The sequence below is a fragment of the Dermacentor albipictus genome, chromosome 8 (assembly GCF_038994185.2).
Source record: "Dermacentor albipictus isolate Rhodes 1998 colony chromosome 8, USDA_Dalb.pri_finalv2, whole genome shotgun sequence".
Lineage (NCBI taxonomy): Eukaryota > Metazoa > Arthropoda > Arachnida > Ixodida > Ixodidae > Dermacentor > Dermacentor albipictus.
This window is the reverse complement of record NC_091828.1, coordinates 61,490,616-61,506,897: the sequence shown is the minus strand read 5'-3', so window position 1 is coordinate 61,506,897 and position 16,282 is coordinate 61,490,616. Positions and strand designations below refer to the sequence as shown.

The 16,282-nt window shown below is 49.0% G+C and overlaps 1 long non-coding RNA gene across 2 annotated transcripts; it reads right to left on the bottom strand.

The window, feature by feature from the left end:
* Positions 1-700: 700 nt before the first annotated feature.
* LOC135915153 (uncharacterized) lies at positions 701-15,995 on the bottom strand. Of its 2 annotated transcripts, XR_011507951.1 has the most exons (5): positions 15,892-15,995; positions 15,572-15,753; positions 14,756-15,100; positions 14,329-14,624; positions 701-814 (listed from the first exon to the last, which is right to left on the bottom strand). It is a non-coding gene; the product is annotated as an uncharacterized lncRNA (long non-coding RNA). The 2 variants fall into 2 exon arrangements; XR_010568528.2 differs by having other exon boundaries at positions 15,572-15,956.
* Positions 15,996-16,282: the final 287 nt, after the last annotated feature.

Genomic DNA, 16,282 nt, shown 5'->3' with positions numbered 1-16,282 from the left:
GAATCCTTCCCTAGACTGATGTTTATGTTGGTAGGTTGCAAGTATTGCACTTTCTTTCCTTTGATGTGGGCAGTTCCCACATATGGATGCAATTTAACATATTGTATTCATATTGCCTTTGGTCTATACATATCTAATTAATGCTTATAACCAGGCCTACAAGCTCTTGTACTGCATATTTATATAGCCTTCTCTTTGGAGAATGGAGTCATTCTCCATTATACCCTCAAGCACGTGAAGTAGACACTGCAATAACCCCAAGGGAGGGGGGACAGTAACGCAAAAACCTTACTGGGCTTGTGGTGCTGCTGAAGGATGCACACATACCATTTATGCTAAAATTCCCAGCAGACATTCCAAAGTTTGTACGAGTTCGACTTTAGCTGGCTGAACTGAATGATTCATATTGAAGGCAATTCTTGCAACATTTGGTCAAACTGAATGAAACTGGACAGCACAATTAGCTGTGTTCATCTACCATTTATACGACTGCTGCCCCGAGCATTTTGCCTGTTACTTTGCCTTTCGTTTCTGAACTATCAAGTTCAAGTACACACATACTTTATCACTGTACAAGTAGAATGGCTTCAAGGCTTTTCCTGGGCATTCAACAGTCACTATTTATTCCTATAAACCTTCCTGCATGTGAAGGCAAAAGAAACTTATTAATTCATGCTGGAAGTATAAAAAGACAGGTATTTGCACAGAAAATGTTTATTTTGAGCACCGAGGTTCTTGCTGATGTAGATATGGTGCTGGCTCCCTCCTTGCCCGAAGCATGTGCTTGCTGTACACAGCACCAGATGATGGCTTCCTAGGTCAAAAGATCAAAGTGAAATAAGAGACATTTTGTTTTAGCCCCGGAAAGAAAAAGCAGGATTGAGACATTAACATGTATAAAAAATACTTGCCTAAAGAAAAATTAATACACAAGCAAATTCACTAAAGAGGTTCACTTTCAAGAGCGAAAGTATGGTTACGATGAAAATTACAAGGAAGCTTCACTGCTCATTGAGGTTTCGGTTCAGTAGTTGTTGAGCCACGAGGGTTAGCATGCTACATCTTGCATATTATGTTTTGTAGAACAATATTGCACTTTGAACAATGTAGTGCCTATTTAAATGAACTGACAAGGAACGCTGAAACTCCAGGCTAGTTTGGTCTGCACAAGATATGATACAGACACTGTACTGCATTCATTTAGTGTTTTTGTCACTGATCTCATGCACAAAGGTCATTCACACCTATCCTACATGAAATGCAGTTACTTCTTTGAAGCTTCATCTAGTCCTTGAATTTGCTGCATGCTTATGTCTAAGGGAGTTCGTTTGGTTCCTGTTAATGTAGTACATCTAAGCAACTGTTATCAAATGCCCATAGTGTTCCCTTGCATGTACAAAACATTTTTGGCCCTTTCAATGCACAATACTCATTACATTTGACACTTGGGACTCGTGCAAGGCGCCATTTAGTACTATATGCTTGTCCACATCTGATAATACTTTCACAGCTGGGTCATTCCCATGCCAAATGCCTTGGTTATTACTGTGACCTTCTCACACTTTTCCTTTAGAATCTTCTTGTCCACTTTTAAGGAAGCACCCCACGACACAATGTCTCCATCCTAGTGGTGCTATGGAGTTAACTTATGTGCTAGTTGTAGCAGATGACGTCAACTGAAGGCCACTGAAGATAAAACTCTCTGCGACAATTCCTTTTACACAAAAAATGCAAACAATACAGAATAGTCAAAATGTAGTTATCTGGCAAGACTGGCTGCATCCATCATCTTTGTTTGGCGCAATTCTGAGGTGGCTCCATGTTACAAGACGCTTGGCGATTATTGCCATGCGACTGTTTGGGACTCTATAAAACACAAGAATTGCCTTACTCCGGCCTTTCTCTTTGTGCAGCGGCCAAGGTTATTATTCGTCCAATTGCACCGTGTCCTGTTTGTGTGTCCATAGACTAAATTCTTCACCACATTGTTTTTGCCGTATTTCGTGAGTGACCCATGAACTCATCTTGGGGTGGGACTTCTTATCTTTGGCGTTTGCTTCTATCTCTTGTCGTCAGCGCCTCACACAACTGGATGATGCCACTGGCAATTCTCTTCCTAACCACGAAGAATGCATTCGTCTCGTCACCTCTTCCGATTACGTTCTTTGGCCACCTAGAGAAAAGATTATAGGTGTCAACTCCTGTAACATTGTGGATGGCGGCGTATTCATTCTACCCTATGACCATACCCTATCTCGAGCAATTCTGATTACCCCTGGCCTTATTCGCTTCTCTGAGGGGTCTGCATTGCTTACTGCAATAAACCAAATCGAACCCCAACTGTTGCCTCGTGGATCAACTGTCACTTGAGCTGTTGACACTCATGTCGTTGCAATTGTCACGAAGACAGCTCAGTGTGTTCTTGCGTCTGTTACCGTGCGCTGAACAAAATTGTGCGCAAAGATGTTCACCCCGTGTCACGGATGGATGATGCACTAGATTCACTCCACGGTGCTGAGTATTTTTCTAGCCTTGACTTTAGACCAGGCTACTGGCAAATACCGATGTCCAAATCCGACAAAGCAAAAACGACATTTGCTACCCCTGATGGGCTCTACGAGTTCAGTGCGATGCGTTTTGGACTCTGCAATGTGCCTGCCACATTCGAACGCATGATCGATAAGTCTTGTGTGGCTTGAAATGGAAATTCAGCAACACTTCATTTGGGCCTAGTTGGTACATACTTCTGAACTAAACGTAACAGCGCAAACATATAAGACGAGCCACAAAAAGAAAGACACGACACACACTGGCGCTGTTTGTGGCTCGTCTTATATGTTTGCGCTGTTACGTTTAGTTCAGAAGTTGAAATGGAAAACCTGTCTGTGCTATCTCGACGACATTGTGTTTTCAACCATGTTCTCACAACATTTGCAACATCTTGATGAAGTCCTTGCCTGTCTTGCAAATGCTGGTTTGCAGCTCAACACACGCACACGCGCGCGTGTGCGCGCACGCACACACACACACACACACACACAAATGCAGTTTGGCCAGCAAGGCCATCAAAGTTCTGGGGCACATAGTCTGCAAAGAAGGTATTCGTCCGGACCCCGAGAAGCTTACTGCTATCCTCGAATTTTGTGTCCACTGCGTCAAAAAGACATGCACAGTTTTCTTGGACTTGCTTCTTCCGGCACTTCATATGCAACTTCGCTACACTTACGTCCCCGCTCCATCAACTCCTCCCCAGTAATGCACCCTTTGTTTCGTCCGACGAATGTGAACATGCTTTCCTGCTTTTGCAACACGCCCTGACGTCAGACCCAGTACTGCGCCACTTTGATCCAACCGCGCCCACCATCTTTCACACCGACGCTAGCAGTCAGTCTCGGTGCCATTCTACTACAATGCGACAACACATTCCGTGAACGAGTAATTGCTTAGGCTAGTCGTGCACTAACCAGTGCAGAAAATTACTACACCATAACCAAGCAGGAGTGCTTTGCTGTTGGGCCGTGCAAAAATTTCACCCATGTCTTCATGGCCGCCATTTCACAGTCGTTACCGACCATAACACACTGTGCTGGCTTTCATCGCTAAAGAATTTATCAGGTCACCTGGGTTGCTGTGTGCTTCACCTACAGGAGTACGATTTCAATGTCACCTACAGGGCTGCAAAGAAGCATCAAGACACCAATGCTCTCTCTTGCTACCCTCTGCCGAATCATGACGATTCACCATAACCTCTCCGTGATTGTGTACGTCCTGAGTCCTCTTCATCGGCTTTACCCATTGTAGCCCTCGAATGGCTAAGACACAACAGCCCATCTGTCCTTGTGTCCCACTAACGCATCGACCCATACTGCTGAACTATTCTCCAACGCATGGAAGATTCTTCGTCACCTCTAAACGCCCGACTTCGTCGACAACTTAATCAATTCAAGCTGCACAATGGGGTTTTACATCGCAACATTTATCACATCGATGGCAACAAATGGGTCCCGGTCATACCATGTTCTCTGCAATGTGAGGTGCTTGAAGCCTTTCACGATCATGCGACGACTGGTCATCTAGGCTACCACAAGACTTACAACAGAATATGAAGTTGCTGCTCCTGGCCTGGCCCATCTTCAGCCGTTGCGAAGTATGTTGCACCCTGCGTTCATTGTCAAAGCAAACCCAACAGCTCCTTCTGGCTCTTTACAACCTCTGCCTTGTCCCGCTTCGCCTTTTGAAGCAGTTGGAATAGATTTGTACGGTCCTCTTCCCATGACCTCACATGGAAATCGTTGGATTGCAACGGCCATAGACCATCCAACACGCTATGCGGAGACAGCATCTCTACCATCCTGGACTGCTGCTGAAGTCGCCGATTTCTTTCTACACAACATTATCTTACACCGCAGCGCTCCGCGCGTTCTCCTCAGTGACCGCAGCAGTCTTCCTCTCTTCTATCCTTACCGAAGTTCTGTGCGCCTCTAACACAATTCGCAAGACGACTTCCAGTTACCATCCGCAGACCAACAGCTTGATGATTGCGATGTACAGTCACGTGCAATATGAATTGCAACACCGGTGCCAGTGGTCGAAGGGGTTCCAAGGCTGTACGGCTGTGCAGACACATGGTAAGTTCCAGACCGAAACACAGCTTCAATTAGTGGTGTCTATTAAACTGCTATTTCGAACGTCAGAGCTGCTGCGCAGCTGTGGAGCCCCTTCAACCACGAACAAGATGATGATGATGTGTAGTGTTTTATGGCGCAAGGGCCAGGTTTGGCCAAAGAGCGCCATGACAGGTGGTAATGTTGACGATGTGTTGTGGATGACGTGCACAATGATCGCATCATGGTAAATGAGATATGGCTGTAAAAGGGCCTAAAAACTTCCGCTTTAAGTGGAGTAGAATACGTAGGTGCTAAAATAATGACGGTGACTAGGATGTGATGTGGGCTATGGCAATCGGCTTTCGTTAAAACATGATGCAATAAAACTTAACACTGACAACAGAGTTTCAAGAGAGCCCTTGAAAGCAGGGCTGTTAGTCGTGTGCTTAAAAGTTGCCTGGCCAGATGATCTTCAGGGTGTCCGTTTCGGCTAAAAACTCTAAGACTGTTTGCAGATTAAAAAGAGGTTCATCGCTAAGAAAAAATGCAGGGTGAAGGGGTAAATTCTCGCGATATGCAGCAGGGAAATACTTTTTCCTCTCTGTTTCTAATGCAGGGCACTGAATAAGAGCATGGAGGACAGTGAGATTATTGCCGCACTTAACACAAGTTGGAGGATCGTCCCCAGTCAAGAGATGAGAGTGGGTTCCGTATGTGTGGCCTATCCTTAAACGGCAAAGGAGTACTTCCTTGTACCTTGCTATTTTCCCATTTATCCAGTTCCCCAGTTTTGGTTTTATTATGTGAAGCTTATTCATTGCCTGTGTGTCCCATTCGCCCTGCCAGTGATTCCTCAATTTACTGCGTAGAAAGGGCTTTAGGTCTGTGGCAGGGATGGGGATATTTGAATCTGCATGACTAAAAATTACTGACCTAGCGCTTTCGTTAGCAGCTTCGTTGCCTTTTATATCTTTGTGGCCAGGTACCCAGCATATGACAATCACTTGATTGCACATATATAGGGAGCACAACAGACTGTACAGCTCACTCAAAACTGAGTTCTTGTATTTTCTTGGACTAAGTAGGGCTCTGACTACACTCAATGAATCTGTGAACACAATAGCCCTAGGAAGTTTTGTGAGCCTTATGTTTTGTATAGCCGATAGTATAGCGTAGGCTTCAGCTGTAAATATACTTGCGTGTGGATTTAGTGCCCCGGATTCTGAAAATGAAGGTCCCAGAGCTGCGTAGGAAACTCCTTTAGAGGACTTGGAAGCGTCTGTATAGTATTCTGTACAGGAGTACTTCTCCTGAAGTTCACGAAAATGGAATTGTATGTGTGCTTCTGGTGCCCTCTTTGTTATTTCTACGAAGGAGACGTCGCATTCAATGGTCTGCCATTCCCATGGTGGGAGCAGGCGAGTGGGTGCCATTTGGACATTCTCTGGGACTAAGACACCTGTTTCTTGTGCCAGTGTTGTCAAACGAAGGCTCAACGGAGGTCTAATAGCTGGGCGGTTACGAAATAATCTGGCTGTAGACTCTTCATGAATAAGTGAGTGACATGGATGCTGAACATCTGATTTGACCTTGAGAGCATAGGAAAAGGTTAAATATGTCCTTTGGAGATGTAATGACCATTCATTACACTCCACATACAGGCTTTCTACGGGACTTGTCCTAAAAGCGCCTGTAGCCAGGCGTATACCCAAGTGGTGAATGGGATCTAGCATCTTTAAAGCACTAGGTGCAGCAGAGCTATATACTATTGCTCCATAGTCGAGACGGGACCGTATAAGGCTTTTGTAGAGGCTCAAAAGGCATCTCCTGTCACTTCCCCAAGATGTGCGGGACAAGAGCTTTAGCAAATTCATTGTTTTCAGACATCTCGCTCTCAGATATTTAAGGTGAGGGACAAATGTTAGTTTAGAGTCTAAGATGATTCCTAAAAATTTATGTTCGTGGCTGACAGATAGCCGTTGTCCATTAAGATAGATAGCAGGGTCAGGTAATATACCTCTCTTTTTCGAAAATAGAAGGCATGTGCTTTTTTGGGGGTTTAACTTGAATCCATTCTCGTCAGCCCACTTAGATATTTTGTTTAGGCCAAGCTGTATATGTCGCTCACAGATAGAAATGTTGCATGATTTAAATCCTATCTGTACATCATCCACATACACTGAATAAAACATTGTTCGTGGAATGACACTATAGAGGGAATTCATTTTTACTATGAAGAGCGTGCAGCTCAGTACACCACCTTGTGGCACACCTGTTTCCTGCGTAAATTGACGAGATAGTACTTTACCAACCCTCACACGGAACGTACGATTAGAGAGGTAGCTTTGAATGAGGTTCAAAAGATTGCCTCTGACACCCATACTAGACAGATCACGAAGAATTCCAAAACGCCAGGTTGTGTCGTATGCCTTTTCCATATCTAAAAATACGGCTAATAAAAACTGCTTGTGCACGAATGCATCTCGGATATTCGCCTCCATGCGGACAAGGTGATCTGTCGTACATCTACCCTCCCTAAAGCCACACTGCATGGGGTCTAGTATTTTGTTGCTCTCAAGATAATGAATTAGGCGTTTGTTTACCATTTTCTCAAAGAGTTTGCATAGGCAGCTTGTCAGGGCTATAGGCCTGTAGCTGCAGACCGAAGTTGGATCCTTGCCCTCTTTGAGAATAGGAATGACGACTGCTTGCTTCCAGGCAGATGGAATGTAACTGGCAGAGAATATGGAATTAAAGAGTGATAGTAGTGTTATGTGTGTTTCGGCGTGTAGGTGTTCTATCATTTCATAAGCTATTCGATCGCTTCCAGGAGCTGATTTATTGCAACAGTTCAATGCAGCCTGAAATTCCACCATGTTAAATGGCCGGTTGTAAGGTTCATTTTTATTTCCTTTCCGGTTCAGAGGCTGTCGTTCCGCTTGTCGCTGATATCTTAGAAATGTGTCTGAGTAATGGGATGAGCTCGAGATGTACTGGAAATGTGCCCCTAGCGAATCAGCTTGGTCCTCAATAGTGTCTCCTTGTGTGTTTACTAAAGGTAGAGGGTGAGTTTCACGGCCTTTTATTTTGTTGACCCTATTCCAGGCTTTCCGTTCGTCTGTATATGAACTGATGCTACTGATGTATTTTTGCCAACTTTCCCGTTTGGCCCGGCGGCGTGTTCTTCTACCTAGTGACTTTATTTTCTTGAAATTGATAAGATTTTCGGTAGTTGGAGATTCGCGAAGGTGATTCCAAGCCTTATTTTGATTTTTACGAGCTTCTTTGCACTCCGCATTCCACCAGGGAACACGTCGCCTAGTGGGCGAACCATTTGATTCAGGGATACACAGTGACGCCGCATCTACTATAAATGCTGTCAGATATGCCACGGCGTCATCAATAGAAAGTGCAGAGATGTCTTTCCAGGTCATGCGGGTAAGTTCTTTATAACGTTTCCAGTCGGCTGACTCGACTATCCAGCGGGGGACGCATGGGGAGCATTGATCATGTTTTGTTGATTTTATGATAATTGGAAAATGGTCGCTCCCATATGGGTTTTTAAGCACGTTCCACTCTAGATACGGAACGAGTGTACCAGATGCAATGCTCAAATCGATCGATGAAAATGTTTTGTTTGCCACGCTATAGAATGTAGGCTCTTTATTATTTAGCAAACATGCACCTGTAGTGAAGAGGAGGCTTTCTACTAGGCGTCCCCTGGCATCACAACGACAACCTCCCCAAAGGGTGTTGTGTGCATTGAAATCTCCGACGACAATATAAGGTTCGACCAGTTCATTAATAAAGCTTTGGAAATCCGTTTTCGAAAGATGGCAGTTTGGAGGGATGTATACTGAGGAAACTGTTACTAGTTTATTAAACAGTATCGTACGAACTGCAACTGCCTCTAGGGGTGTTCTAAGTTCTAATTGCCGGCAAGCAATACCCTTATCTACAATTATTGCCACACCGCCAGACGAGGCATGAGCGTCGTTGCGGTCTTTTCGGTATATGGCATACTGCCGGAGAAAGTTCGTGTGTGAAGGATTAAGATGTGTTTCTTGGACACACAGCATCTTTGGATTATACTTATTTAAGAGTTCCTTAATGTCGTCTAGGTTGTGGAGTAAACCCCTGACGTTCCATTGTATTATCTGCGTATCCATATTGTATGTGTTTTGTGCTGTGTGTCTAAGAAATACAGATTATATAAGCTCACGAGACCTTTTCAGGCCCCTTGATACGAGCTCTCTCTTTCTTCCCGGCGCGCTCGAGGGAGCTGCGCCGTTCCTTGGGCGTCTGAGACGCCGAATTTGTGCTTGTATCCATCACCTCGTCTGAGGCGGTGGATACTGCCTGCGGAGCAGGCACTTTCGTGAGAGTGGTGGGCCGATCTGTACGGGCAGTGGCCCTGGGTACAACAGGCCCGGAGGTCTGCTGGCCCTCATTTGCGGGAGACGGAACAGCGCTGGCTGTCCCAGTCAGGGGGGCGGATGGCGTGACCGTCGTCACTCTCCGAGTGACTTGGGCGGGCGCCGAACGATGTGGTGCTGCCCCCCGGCGCGCCACATCGGTGTAAGAAGGACTGGTCTGATTGTTGGTATAGAAACGCTTGCGTGCCTCTGGGAAAGTCAGATTTAGTTTCACCTTGAGTTCTATTATTTGTTTTTCTTTTTTCCACGAAGGGCAGGATCGCGAGTAAGCAGGGTGGTCTCCTTCACAGTTGGCACAGTGGGTTGCTGAACTGCAAACGTCAGAAGTGTGTTCAATGGAGCTACACTTGGCACAAGTAGCACGCCCTCTGCAGGTTTGGGACCCGTGCCCAAAACGTTGACACTTAAAACATCGACGCGGGTTTGGAATGTATGGCCTGACACGGAGCTTGCAGTACCCGGTCTCGATTGATTCAGGGAGAATGCTGGTTCCAAAAGTGATGATTATGTGCCTCGTTGGTATTTCTTTGTCATCTCGTCTTATTTTAATCCTTTGCACTTTGACAACGTTTTGTTCTTGCCATCCTTCAAGTAATTCACTTTCACTAAGTTCGAGAAGGTCATCTTCCGAGATGACCCCGCGCACTGTATTCATCGTCCTGTGTGGGCCTACTGAGACAGGAATGTCCCCAAACGCTACAAGTTTCGAAAGTCTGTCGTATTGTGGCTTGTCGCGAACTTCGAGAAGAAGATCACCGCTTCCCATCTTTGTAACTTTGTAACCTGGGCCTATTGCTTCTGTGAGGGATTTGGCTACAAGAAAAGGTGATATCATTCGGACTGTCTTAGTTTCTTGTTGGCTATGAACAACGTGATATTTCGGAAAGGACTCTTTTGGTTGCATAAAAAAGCTGAAAGGTTCATCGGTGCGCCCCCTCTTCAGGGAGCGATCAGGTAATAGGGGAAAAGCTTCAGCCATAAAAAATTGGAAAATTCGGCGGCGATGGTGGCCACCCACCACCGAGCCCAACAAGGGGACGCTACAAGGTCGGGAAAATGCCTGCAAACGCCAGCCATGCATCGCCGCTATAACCTAATATACGATACCCAAGGTTGGATAACTACACCAGGTTAACCCTCGCCACCTGGAAGTCTGGAAGTAAGAAGAAGCGAAGAGAAGACAAGAAAGATTGAAAGTGAGAGAGAAAGACGAAGATTGAAGAGGAGGACAGGAAAAGGTGACTGCCGATTTCCTCCAGGTGGGTCAGCCTGGAGGTGCCGTCTATGTGAAGCCGAGGCCAAAGAGGTGTGTTGCCTCCGCCGGGGGGCCTTAAAGGTCCAAACACCCAGCATCAGCTCAACCTCCAGGATCCCCTTTTCCCCAGACACGGCTAAGCCGCGCACGGCTACACGCGGGAGGGTCCAACCCTCGTGTGCTCGGGTACGTGGTGTCGCAACACACCAAACGCCTGCTGACGCAGACGCCCCTGCGGGGCCACGAACAAGAGTGTTGCAAGTCATATTGCATGCGACTGTACATCTACCCTGGCCACACGAATGGGGATGCAATCCTGTCGTTCATGACATTCGCCTATAACATGGCTACGCAACGTACTACTGGATTTTAACATTTTTTCTTCATCTATGGCTGTTCACCAAGTTTCATTCTTGATGTATCATTCCTTTCGACTCCTGTACCCCCATCAGTTCCTTTCTTGGAACAGTTTGTGTCTCGCCTCGCAGAGTGCAGACGCCTCGCCCCGCTTAACACCGACGTCTCCCAGGACGCTCGCAAGTTTCGTTACGACTCGACCCACTGTGCTGTAACTTTTTCTCCTGGTGACAAAGTTGTTTGGACCCCTGTGTGCGTTCCTGGCTTATGCAAAAAATTTTGCAACACTTCTTGCTTATGCAACACTTCTTGAATGCCCACACCACCATATCGTCGGGCAGCGAGCACAACCTGCGACACCCATGTGGCCACAGTGACGAGAGGCGGCATGCGCAGCTGGCCGGTTGGGGTCATCAGGTTGTCGCCGGCCATCCACTGATTATATTGTTCACGGACACGGTCTTTAACAGACTTGTTGAGCACGACGTCCAGTGGCTGAAGTGTTGACGTCATGCCTCCCGGAATGACGGCGAGTTTCGTCCTCCCGTCGCGGAGTGCCAGCTTCAATCCTGCGGTCAAGTGCCCGCGAAAGGCATCCAAGACAAGCATGCTCGGACACTGCAAGAGTGCCCCTGGTTGCCGATTCCAGACGGCCTTAATCCAATTGAGCATGAGGGCCTCGTCCATATAGCCCTTTTCATTCACGCGAACGACATCCCGTGGGAAAGCCTCTTTCAGCAGCGTCTTCCTCTTGAATATTATGTATGGGGGCAGCTTTCTGCCATCTGCAGTACACGCGAGCATCACCGTGAATGCGCGTTCCCCGTAGAAAGAAGCTCGACTTCTTTTGTGCCGCGTTCGCACACTGTGGTGAGCGACGGCATGTCGAACCACATCGGCGTTTCATCAGCGTTGCCGATCTGTTCCAACATGTAGCCATGCTGCTGCCGGAGACGGATAACATAGCGCTGGAATTCGACCAACTTGTCCTCGTATGCCTCTGGCTGCTTCTGCCAGATTGATGTGCGCTGTCAAAGTGCGAATCCCTTGCGTTGCATGAAGTGACGAACCCAATAAATGGAGCCCTTGAATTGTTCCTTGGGCAGTCCGGATTCTCGGGCGATCTCAATAGCTTTGATGCAGATGAGTTCTGCTGTGACTGGCAAAGATCTGGCACGATGCTCGCGGACAAAATCCGCCACCCTGTCTTTGAGCTCCGGGTGCACTGCGCCATAGAATAAAGAACTTCGTCAGAATAAAGAACCGCGCAGCGCCCGCGAGTTGGGCCGCGTCGGTCACCAAGGGGGCGATAACAATGCGGATGCCGAAAGGTCTGCGCTCCTACTTGCTGCCAGACGACTATTCATGCTGTGCCAAGGGCCGGTATGTTAGTCAAGGGGTGAATTTTTAGGCTGCGTTCACACTTGGTCTTGGAGCAGGCGGAAGCGGAAAAAACTTGACAAAATCCGCCCGCCTAGGCGGAGAAACGGGCGGAAAACCAGGCGGCGAAAAAATCGGTCTCGGACCGATTTTTCCGCCCAGGCGAAGCGGAAAGACGTTCCGCTTTACCGGAAGCTGCAATCGCATGTAAACATCCGGTCGTAAAATTTTACATTTTCCGTTGCTCATGGTCTATTTTTAGGAAAAGCAACTAGCTAAAGCTATCGAAACTATGTCTTCTTTATCTTCCATGGTAGACGAAAGTTAAAAACGACACGTGCAGTTGCGCGAAATGGTAGTTTTTAGTAACTGACGGGTCAATGAATGAACGTATGTCTTGAAATAGTGTGATGAACAGTGCCACCAGGCGGACAAACGTACGCAAACTAGATAAATGTGGGCGAAAGCGGACGTGGTTTCCGCTGCAGTGGCGAAACAAATGTGAACGTTTTGTACATGTGCGAAAAAGATTATCCGGCCGCTTTGGCTTTTCCGTCCGCTTGCGGTTTCCCAAGTGTGAACGTAGCCTTAGTAATATTTTTGGGAAAAAACCTCAACCTATATTCCGCACTATACGGTACTCGCACTGCTGGAGACATATGCCGTGGCCGAGGCTTCCCGACTACTCGGGTGCCACCACCTGTGCCACACGCAGTTGCACTGCGGCACCCTGCCTAGATTGAGCCCATAAGCCAGGAAAGCCACGCACGGCAATCTATGTCCGCAGCACCCTGGCGCGTGCTGTTCTACCTGTTGCTGACATCGCCGGTGGCCCCTTGGAGTCATGCGCCGTTGTGGTACGCCTTGGCAGCCAGGACACGGCTGTGGCGAGCATCTGCATCCGTCCAGGAAAGCCGTGGAATCCCTCCAGCCTCATCCAGCTGGCTGTTCGCCTTGGTGGGCATGCAGTCCTGTGCAGTGACTTCAACGCACACCACACCGATTGGGGAAGCCGCAGCTGCACCCGCTGAGGCAAAGGCCTCACAGATGCCATCAGCTGAGCTGGCCTGCTGACCTTGGAACACCAGGGAGCCCACCTACGTCTACCGCAGAGCTCGCACGGCCATTGACTTCTCCCTCAACACTGAGCAGTGCTCCTACTCCTGGGCCACAACTTCGGACAAATGGGGGTCTGACCACTTCCCTATTGTGATCAGCCCCAGGTCTGGGAGAAGGCCTAGGTCAAGAACTTACGTCACAGACTGGTCCCTGTTCCGGAAGCACTGCAGCAAGTTGGACGATGGCCGTGACTTCCTGAGCGCCATCGTGGATTGTGCTCAGGCTGCCAACGTTCAGTGCTCTACCCAACCAGATACCCCCGCTCCGGACCTCCACCTGCTCAACATTCGTGCCTCCAGGCGCCGTATGGAGCGTGGAGCAATCCGGACGGGCAAGGCAGAGCATTGGACCGAGTACAGACGTGCAGATGCCCGCTGCAGACGCCAAGCCCGGCGCAGGAGGAGCCTCTGCTCTGCCATCGAGGGCAGGTCCAGGGGACCCCTGGCTTGGAGACTGCTCAAATCCCTCACCAGCAGGAGAGGAAGCCTACAACCTGTCCTCATCGTGGCCATCACGCTGAGCATCAGCGAAGAGGCCCTTGCGGAGCTTCTCGCCAACCAGTTTGCGCCGGCTGTACCACGCACTGCAGCCATCCTGAAGGTAGGGCAGCCTTCCGTCAGCCTGCCTAGCTGCCTGCACAACCACCACACAGGGTCTTGGCTTCCGTAAATGGCCTGTCATCCAGTCTTGGGAGCCTGGCCTCACAGTTCATTGGCCCAGAAAGCAGTCCGAGCACTTTTTCGCTACCTGAGGGCAACAGACTTGAGTGCCCGACTATAGACATCCTACACTTAAGTTCTCTCTCTTCCTCTTTCACTCCCCATTCCCCTCCCCACGTGTAGGGTAGAAAACTGGACTCAGCCTGGTTAACCTCCCTGCCTTTCCGTCTTCCCTTCTCTCTCACCACCCAGGGTGGACATCGAGCCAGGTTATGGCTATCTACCAGGACCCGCTGACGCTGCACGAGCTCCAAGCATCGCAGTGCACCAGGAGCCCAGTGCACCAGGAACCCAAATGCTTCGCAACCTGGCCACCAGCGAGCAGCTGCACCTGCTTGACTGCTTAAACATCTGGCAGTCAGGGCAGGTGCCGGAGTCATGGCGCACAGCCTACGTGGCCCCCATCCTGAAGGCCGGCTGAAAAACGTGAGCTCCTGTCGGCCAGTCTCACTCACCTCTGCTGCTTGCAAGCTGATGGAGGCCATTGCTTTCTGGCCGATGAGCAGATAGGGTTCCGGCGGAGCTGATGCAGTGCGGACTCCATCGTGGACGTGGTCTCCACGCTGGAAGAGGCCAAGGCCTGCGGTGACGCCGTGCTCCTGGTGCTTATCGGCATGAAGGGGGCCTTTGACGGCCTGCCCTATCCAGTCGTTCAGCAGGCCCTGGACCTATTTGGTAGAGGGCGTCCCACAAGGATCAGTGGTGAGCCCTTTCCTGTTCAACCTGGCCGGACTGCCTGCTGTCCTGCAGACTGACCCCCACAACCACGTGAATACCTCCATCAACGCGGACCACATCGCCCTATGTGTGCGAAATCCACCACACAGCCACAGCAGTGCGCGCTCGGCTCTGCAAAGAGCCCTCGACACCGCCGCTGCTTACCTGAGCTGCATTGGCCTTGCCATCTCGGCAAGGAAGACCGAGGCCATGCTGCTCCACCCAAGAGCAACCGCCCGCTGCACAGCTGCAACTGGAAGGCGACCTTGAAGCCTGGCAGTGATGTACCCGGGGCTACACGTTCATCACCGGCTGACCTGGCTGCCTGCTGTCAAGACCCTGCATGTCCAGGTCCTCCGGGTCCACAAGGCAGTCTCCCAGCTTGCTGCCCGAGGACAGAGCTGCACCACTAGGTGGGCTCTGCGGCTGTACCATGCAGTAGCCACCTCACGCCTGCGGTACGTCCTCCCACTCGTGGCACTACTACGTGCACGTCTCAAGAAGCTGGAGCTGCAGCATAGGGCCGAGATTAGGTTCTTCCTGGGCGCTCCCTGCAGCTCTGAAATCGCTGCAACCTTGGCCGAGGCAGGAGCATGGTCCCCATCACTCCTGTCACAGCCCACATTCTACAATCAGCCACAGCTGTGCACATCGCTGAATGACACTGCGTTCAGGAATATCGGTCACATACCGACCGCACACACAACCCCCATCACACCTGCACTGAGCATTACGCTGCGGAGAAAGCTTATCAGTGAATGGCTACTGACAGCGCAGCGAAATTTTGGTTCTAAAGCAATTTTTCCCGACCGTGCAATGAGGCCGCAATGCGAGACCGCAACGAGGCCGCAATTTGGTGACTTTATTCACTACCGCCCTCAGCCGGCAGATCTGAACCGTGCATCAGGAATGTGCATTTCCATTGGGGAACAATAGAAACTCTTATTTAGGCTAAACAAGCGCGCGTACGTACGTACTTACATGCCGCACTCGGGACATCTGCCATTCAAATATTCTGCCATGTAGCAGCACCGTAACCAAGTAATGTTACTGTTACGTGCTTCTGACAAAGACTCTAAATAACTCTGAAGGAGCGCAGTTCCGTGTGATATACGTTCTCTGCATTAGGACACTGTAGCACTGGCTGGCCGGTGTGGCGGTCCCTGCAATGCATCACAAAAGCTCGTGAGGAACCTGGCTATAAAGTATCATCACAGAACACCTATATATGGCATCATGCAGTCGAAAGATTAGCTACGCGTAGTAGATGCACATCAAACGCAAAGACGAAGTATACTTACGAGAAGCAAAATCCCGAAAAATAAGCGATCCACCGCTTCGTGCACTCCGAGCCTGCCATATGCCATATTATGCCGCCAAAAAGGCCGGATGTGACATCACGGACGTGAAAAAAACAAAAACCGAATGTGGCGTCCCGGACGTGACGTTTGGGTGAACCTAACGCTTGCGCTGCGTTCACCGGGTGAACGCAGACACTTTCGGAAGAAACTAGCCGTGGGCATCTCAAATTAGTTTTCTCCCTGCGGTTATTTTACAGCACAGCTTTTAATGCTACTAAAGCTTCTTAAAAACGTTATATGCTTGTTTTTACGACGTCATTGGAGAATTACATAGTTTACACAGTTTGTATATAGGTATAGTGCCTAGAATATACTGGCTAGTGTGCCGTCC